An 8,684-nucleotide genomic window follows, 5' to 3' on the forward strand; every position below is an offset into this window, starting at 1 on the left:
AAATTCAGGCAAATTGCAAAACCCAAAAAACAATATCACAAGCGGAAATAACTGATATTCAAGACACAACTAAAGACACTATAGTAGAACTCCCAGAAGAAGCTCTCAGGGAGGAAATAACATCACCACCACTAGAACCAGTTATCACTGAACCAACTGATGAACTAACTCAAAAACAAAAAGAATTGAAAGATAAGATCATGGAGCATTTTCTGCTTAATGAGGAAAGGCAACGTTTACCATCACTAAAAACTGTGCCTAAGAAAATTTTGGCCCCTATCATGAAAATGGTTAATGCAGTGTTTTCAACAATTGAACCGGGATCCATCTTGGAAACAAACCAGTTAATGTACAGCGCAGCTGTAATAGTCACTAATGAACTAGGCATTAAAATTAAAATACCTAGTCACACAACAGAAAAAGCATCAAAGCCAAAGTGGAAAATCCGTCTAGAACAAAAAATCAAAAAATTAAGGGCAGATGCTAGTAACTTAAAGAACATGCATGAGCAACGGCTTAAAAACAACAAAATCATAGATCGGCTAATCAGAAGATATAGATTGGATACAAGAAACATCAATGAAGCTGTAGAGATTGTAAAACAGCAGATAACAGCAACAGCTAGAAAAATTGAAAGATATGAGGCACGAATCATCCAATATAAACAAAATCAGCAATTTCGATCAGACCAACGGCGTTTTTATCAAAGTCTTAATGTGAATGGTGACACCAAAAGTGAAAAACCAGAAAAGCAGGCCACAGTTGAATTCTGGAAAGAATTGTGGGAAAATGCAAAGGACTACAACAAGGAAGCAAAGTGGATACATGACTTTGAGAAAAGCATTGGCAACAAACAAATGCAAGTATTAGAAATAACAACTGAGATGATCAAAAATCGAGTTAAAAAGGTAAAGAATTGGACATCACCTGGAAAGGACCAATTACATGGTTTCTGGCTCAAATATCTGACCAGCTTACATGCAATATTGGCCAGGCAACTGAATGAAATTTTACAAAAGGGCCAAATTGATGAATGGTTGACAACTGGAAAAACATACTTGATTCAGAAAGATCCAACTAAAGGAACAACACCTGAAAACTATAGACCAATAACATGCTTACCAACAACCTTCAAATTACTCACAGGCATTATTGCAGATAACATGATGGATTATTTGGAAACAAACAACATCTTGCCAGTAGAGCAAAAAGGCAACAAAAGAAGGAGCAGGGGCACAAAAGATCAGCTTCTAATTGATAAAATGATATTAGAAAATTGTAAGAACAGAAAAACGAACTTGAATATGGTCTGGATTGATTACAAAAAGGCATTTGACTCACTGCCACATAGTTGGATCATAAAATGCTTAGAAACAACTGGCATTAGCAAAAATATTACATCCTTTACTGAAAAGGCAATGAAACAATGGAGAACTGAGTTGGCAGTAGGGAATGAGAGCTACGGAATGGTTAATATCAAGCGAGGAATTTTCCAGGGTGATTCACTTTCACCTCTTCTCTTCATCATCGCAATGATCCCACTATCAGTAATCTTAAAAAAAATGAAATTAGGCTACCAAACAGCCAAAAAAGCTGAAAAAATTTCGCATTTACTATATATGGATGATTTGAAACTCTATGGAAAGTCAGAAATAGAAATCCAATCATTGACAAATACAGTCCGAGTATTCAGCACCGATATTTCAATGCAGTTTGGCATGGAAAAATGCGCCACTGTATCCATAAAAAGGGGCAAAATCACTGCATCTGAGGGAATTGAAATGCCCAATGGCCAACTAATTAAATGCAAAGAAAATGAAGCCTACAAATACTTAGGCATTCTGCAGTTGGATAACATCAAGCATGGAGAAGTAAAAACTATTGTCAGGCGAGAGTACACCAACAGAGTTAGGAAAATTTTGAAATCTAAATTGAATGGTGGAAATACAATCAAGGCCATAAATACCTGGGCAATACCAGTTATAAGATACACAGCTGGCATAGTTAACTGGACACAAGCTGATTTGGACCTTTTGGACCGAAAAACCAGGAAACTAATGACAATGCACTACAGCTTACATCCACGTGGTGATACTGATAGACTATATCTGCCCCGAAAATCAGGTGGCAGAGGATTATTACAAGTGAAGCAAACAGTTGAAGAAGAAAAACATGCACTGGCTGATTATTTAAAAGACACCCAAGAACATCTATTAATCGAAGTAAAGAACAAAAATCTACTGAAGGCCCAACAGACAAAACAAGAATACAGAAAAGATGTGATAAAATCAAGAATGGAGAGTTGGCAGAACAAAGCACTGCATGGTCAATTTCTGGAAAAAATAAAAGATAAAGTGGACAGTGAACAAACTTGGTTATGGTTAAAAACAGGTACATTAAAGAAAGAAACAGAGTCACTAATCCTGGCTGCGCAAGAACAAGCTATCCGCACAAATGCCATTAAGGCCAAAATCGAAAAATCCTCTGATGATGCCAATTGCAGACTTTGCAAAGAAGCTGATGAAACTGTTGATCACATACTCAGCTGCTGTAAAAAAATCGTGCAGACTGATTATAAATTGCGGCACAATTCAGTAGCACAAATGATCCATTGGAATTTGTGCAAAAATTATAATATTAAAACAGCAACAAACTGGTGGGAACATCAGCCTGAAAAAGTCACCGAAAATCAGATGGTCAAGATCTTGTGGGATTTCCGTATACAAACCGACAAAATACTGGCGCATAATACACCAGACATCACACTGGTTGAGAAAAATAAGGTCACAATCATAGACATCGCAATACCAGGTGATAGCAGGGTCGCCGAGAAGGAACATGAAAAAATCGCAAGATACCAGGACTTAAAAATCGAAATTCAACGACTATGGCACAAACCAGCAGTGGTAATTCCAGTAGTAATTGGCACACTGGGTGCTATTCCAAAAGCACTGGAATTACATTTAAAACAGTTAAAAATTGACAAAATCACCATCAGTCAAATGCAAAAAGCCGCACTGCTTGGATCTGCACGCATATTACGAAAATACGTTATGACGTCCTAGGCCCCTGGGTGGGGCCCGACTAGTAACCAATGCCAAATCCGGCGAAACAACTGGCCGCTGTGATACAATTGTACAACAACAACAACAATAATAATAATAAACAATTCATTTAGTGAACATTCAAAGCTACAACAGCACAGAAAAAAAGTTACTTACGACCATATTTTCACATTTACGACTTGCAGTTCCCCCGTGGTCATCTGATTTACATTGGGATATTTGACAACTAATTTATATTTATGGCAGTTGCAGTATTTCAGGGTCATGTGATTCCCTTCTGATGAGCAAAGTCAATGGGGAAACCAGGTTCACTTAATAACTTATTTACTAATTTAAGAACTGCAGTGATTCACTTGACAACTATGGTAATAAGTCATTAAATGGGGCAAAACTCTCTTAACAAATTTCTCACTTAGCAACATAAATTTTGGTTATAAGTCAATTATGGTTGTAAGTTGAGAACTACCTGAATAGTTTTCTGGGGGTGAAATTAGATTGCTCTTGAAATTAATACAGGTACAGTAGACCTCGATTTACGACGGATTATTTAATGATTGTTAGAAGTTTACAATGGCCTCAGAAAGTGTGCCTTATGGTCCATTAACTTTCTGGCCCATAAAACAGTTCCAGCAATTGTAAAATATCACACTCCTCCCTGTGGTCGTATTACTACATTTTAGGCACTTAGCAATTTGCTCACATTTAGGACCAATTGCTGCATCCTATGAACTCATGACCACAATTTGTGACATTTTTGCCAGTTCCCAGTCCCAGTTGTAGGATGAATTGAGGACCGCCTGTAGCATTATATTTGTTTGTCACTATCCAGCTACAACATCCCTTCTACATATTTTTTTGTGTATGATTTCTACGAGTTCACGTTTTCCTTCTGTGGGCAGAAGGTTACGTTTATTTGTGGATAAAGGGACTGGACTATTTTTTCCAATGGAAGGCGACCTCTGGTAATCCTTCTGAACCCTAGTACTGTCCCTTGTCTGCCTCCAAATCTAATTTCAGTGTGAGGATGCCATGTTACCATGCCAGGAACGCTGCAAAATGAATAGGAAGCCTACTAATTGTTGTCTCTCCTGCATTCTTTCTAGGCAGTTTTCCTGTATTTCCTAGAGATAGAGTGAGTACACATTTTGTAACATTTAAATAATACAAACTTTCCAGGAGTCCTCCAATCTGGAAAAATACATTCCTGAAGTGTATCTGCACTTCAGTCAGACAGCTAATTGTGTTATCATTTCTGTCAAATATACTAGATGATCTCATTTGAAAATACAAGGTGCTATGTCCTAGTATTTTGTTTCTTTAAACATGGCTGACTTACAGTTTTCCACATGACATTTCTTATTAATAGAATCCTGCATGTAGTGATGGATTCAGAGTCCAGACATCACAGGGTTCATTTCAAAATGCCTCCCTGCCTTCGCAGGGTTTATTCTTTTTATACAGTTTTTACAAGCAAAGTAATGAGCATATAGCAACAGCATTGTAATTGGCATATTCTCCTTGTCAATCTCTAAGAACATCCCACCCAGGGTAGAGTCTCACATAACTCAATAGTTCCTGGTAGTGCCTGGTGAAGCTAATTAAGTGAGCTCATAGGTTAAGAGGTGAACAGCCACCGAGATCATGGCAGTGTGGTGCACATGTCTTTACGTAATCTTTCCTCTATCCCTACAATGTAGCACCTGATAGTTAACAACGCTGCAAGTTCATGTAGAAGGTGTGCGGTTTTGCTTTATTAACACAATTATACATAACAAGCAATTGTCAACCTGGTGTTCAATTCATTTTGGGTACTTTTAATGAAATGTCCACATAGCTTCTTGGCAGCAATATGGAAATCCTATTTCCTTCCTCCAGGAGATGATAGATAGATGGATGGATGGATGGATGGATGGATGGATGGATGGATGGATGGATGGATGGATGGATGGATGGATGGATGGATGGATAGATAGATAGATAGATGATAGATAGATAGATGATAGATAGATAGATAGATAGATACACTATATTGCCAAAAGCGTTCGCTCACCCGTCCAAATAATCAGAACCAGGTGTTCCAATCACTTCCATGGCCACAGTTGTATAAAATCAAGTACCTAGGCATGCAGACTGTTTCTGCAAACATTTGTGAAAGAATGGGTTGGTTAAGGACTGTTTAATTAGGGAGTTATTCTCACCATCTCTTTGCGCATGTGGGAGTTTCCCGCCAAGGCTAACTGTCCATTCCATCCTGATGATGATTTTTGAAGATGTCTCCCACCTGACAGTTGGGTGAAATATGATTGGACTATGGACTGGGGTACCAAGGGGAGGGGATTGAATTTTGTATTGATATCTATTGCTTTCGCGCCTTTTATTCAGATTCAGCTTTGCTTCGCTTTTTTTTTGTTTGTAGCCAGGAAAAGTACACTTAATTCTGAAATAAGGAGTTGAGTGGTTTCTTTCTTGGTTATTAAATGAAGGGGCAGTGACAATAACACACACACACATACACACACACACACATACACACACACGAACATTTTAAACTTTGGAATCTGTTAATTTTAAGGATTGTTGGTTTTATTTAAATTTCTGAGTTTTATTATTGTAAATCACTTTTAACTATTCTGGGAGAAACCGCAAGTACAGTATGCTTGCAGTATGAAAATAAAATAACAGCACACCTAAATTATACAGTAAATAATCAGTGAACTAAGACATTATTTTAAATTCCTAAATACATAATGAGAGAAAAATGAAACCTATTTCAAACAACTCTAAGAATACTTTTAGTAAAACAGCTCCTAGTGTTTTCTCTCTGTTTCCTAAGTTCCACCTCAACTCTGAAAAGCCTTTCACGTTTTAGCGAAGGATAGATAATAACTATGATGAATAATTACACTGAGGTGATTTGTTTTGTAATGAAACTCTGCATATTAAAAAAATTACACCTAGATATACATAGCATCAGTCCCTTCAATTTTACCTCTTTTGATACTGTAGCACAGTGGTTCCCAAACTTGGCAACTTTAAGACTTGTGGACTTCAACTCCCAGAATTCTCTGGGAGAATTCTAGCAGAGCTGGCTGGAGAATTCTGGGAGTTGAAGTCCACAAGTCTTAAAGTTACCAAGTTTGGGAACCACTGCTGTAGCACAAGGGATGTAATCTTGGAATGTGGGATCATGTGAATACACACAGATCTGTGGCCATTTCTTTAGAACAGTGATCTTCAATCTCCAACTGGGGGCCGTGGGAGGGAGGGGATAGGGGATGGTTTCACATGTGCGTGCCGCTTTCAGAAGTGCAGCATCACACGCTCGCCCACCGCTTCCACAGCCCAGTTGCGAATGGGCTGCAGCCCAGCATGGACCAATGGTTGAGGACCCCTGATTTAGAAAATGTTTAATTTCTGTCTGCCCCAATAAGACGCTCAGAAGAGTGTGCATATTATTTCAATAAGGTGCACACTATTTTGAAATTGCAAAGACAAAACAAATTTATATTCTTTCTAAATGAGAACAGATTTTTTTTTTATGGATTTATAGGCCTGATTCCAATTTTTAGAGCAGTGGTTCCCAAACTTGGCAACTTTAAGACTTGTGGACTTCAACTCCCAGAATTCTCCAGCCAGCAGAGCTGGGAGTTGAAGTCCACAAGTCTTAAAGTTGCCAAGTTTGGGAACCACTGTTTTAGAGGAATAGCATGCTGATATTCCACAACTTAATTATGCACTGCATTGTTATAGCACTTGTTTAAAATTTAATTTGACAGCACTGCATAAATAAAGGCAAAGTAAGTAACATTTCATTTGTCTCAATCAACCTTTTTAAAACCATGAACCATCTGTTTACTCAATAGGGGAACTCTGAAATGCATTTCAAGATGTCTTGATGCATTAAGAAACTTATTTTGTGTACAACTGTAAAAGGTTTGGATTCAATGACATTTTTATTATTTTAATACAAGTGTGTAGATTAGAAGATCTGAAACATTATAAAGCAATATACATAATAAATAACATGCACAGTAGTCATGTTATATAACACTGGCTAGTATTCAAAATAAATCCAGTGACATTGGAGAAATCCATAAAAATGCTATCCTGTCTTCCCTTTTATGAAATTGTTCAAGTATAAAAAGATTCCCATACAGTCCAAAATATTAAATTTCTTTTTAGGTCAAGAATAAAAATTACAAATTATTGCAGTTTCACAGGACAAATGAAAGCAGCATTTCCTAGCTAAGGAACAATAGTTTATCTATGTAGAGATGAAACTGAAAAATGACCCCTTTTCATAGCAGAAAATACCAATAACCCACTCTAAAGGCATGATGAGTATTCCTTTATGGTGTTTGCACATACTGTGTTTAAGATTGGGGCTTCAGACTTATCATTAATATACCCGGTTGAGGAAAAAGTCCCAACAAGATCAGAAGGGCTTAAGATTCAACTCTGGATTACTGTTATGGTACTGGAGCTATTTATCTGAAACTCGGTCACCACATGAACAAACAAAAGGGTTTACAGGGAACTCATGGGCTGGACAAATATTGTGTTTCTCCGAAAATAAGACAGGGTCTTATTTTCTTTTGACCCCCGAAATAAGCACTTGGCTTTATTTTTGGGGAGGTCTTATTATTTTTGAGGTGCAGGAGGCGGCAAGCATGATCACCTCGTTGCTGCTGCTGTATTGCAATATTTTCGCGGAGGGCTTATTTTCGGGGGAGGGCTTATTTTAGCGCATGTGCTCAAAAGCCCGATTGGGCTTATTATCCTGGGAGGTCTTATTTTCAGGGAAACAGGGTACCATTGCTTTCCCCCCCATATTGTTCAGCCAATTCACATGGTTTCCCTATGCAGACGTTATTATGGATGTGTGTGGCCAATGATATAAATATAGCCCCTATTATACAGCACAGTAATGTTTAAATTGAGTCTTATTCCTCAATTGGTATGTGTAGTATTTTAACGTCTTTCAGAGTAAGTTAAGTTTTACTGAAAAACAGTAAAGTTTTCATCCAAGAAAACAGATATTCAGTCAGTGAAACAGCGGGAAAATCATGAAACTAGCATTTTAAAGATCAAAACCTTTCCAAAAGTTTTAAAATACCCTTACAAAGGTATGCTTATTGAAGGCAATAAGCCTATGTCAGCATCTTTAATTGCTTAGGTTATTATTTTATATTCTACTCCTAAACCTGCTAAATAACTTACACTATGAGATGAATACAATATTTTACAGTTTCACATCTAAAGTGGGTTTCTTTAGAATGCAGCATCGTACAACTTTCAAAATAAATATATCTTTAAATAGCATTACAATTAAGGCACAATATAGCTCACATAGAATTAACCTTTGAAGAATTGCAGTCTCAACAAGTAGCCGCATGGAAGAGGCCTATGTTTTGCAAATAAATACTTAAATAGGAATTAACTTGAGTACAAATCATTTTAAAATGCATTCCCTAGTACAGTTCTTAAATATTTAAATTCAGCAAATTTCTTCCTGCCTTTATTCACAAGCCATGAATAGATACAGTAAATAAAAGGAGAAAGCTGTTGTAGGAGAGAGCTGATCCTGTTTTAGAATCAGAATAGCTGACTGTAGCAGTC

General features: G+C 37.2%; 1 long non-coding RNA gene across 1 annotated transcript in view; it reads left to right on the plus strand.

The window, feature by feature from the left end:
- Nucleotides 1–8,684, plus strand: part of LOC116512313 — a 30,801-nt gene that overhangs the window by 7,936 nt on the left and 14,181 nt on the right. The gene's annotated exons all lie outside the window — the stretch shown is intronic.

Source organism: Thamnophis elegans, chromosome 8 (genome assembly GCF_009769535.1).
Source record: "Thamnophis elegans isolate rThaEle1 chromosome 8, rThaEle1.pri, whole genome shotgun sequence".
Lineage (NCBI taxonomy): Eukaryota > Metazoa > Chordata > Lepidosauria > Squamata > Colubridae > Thamnophis > Thamnophis elegans.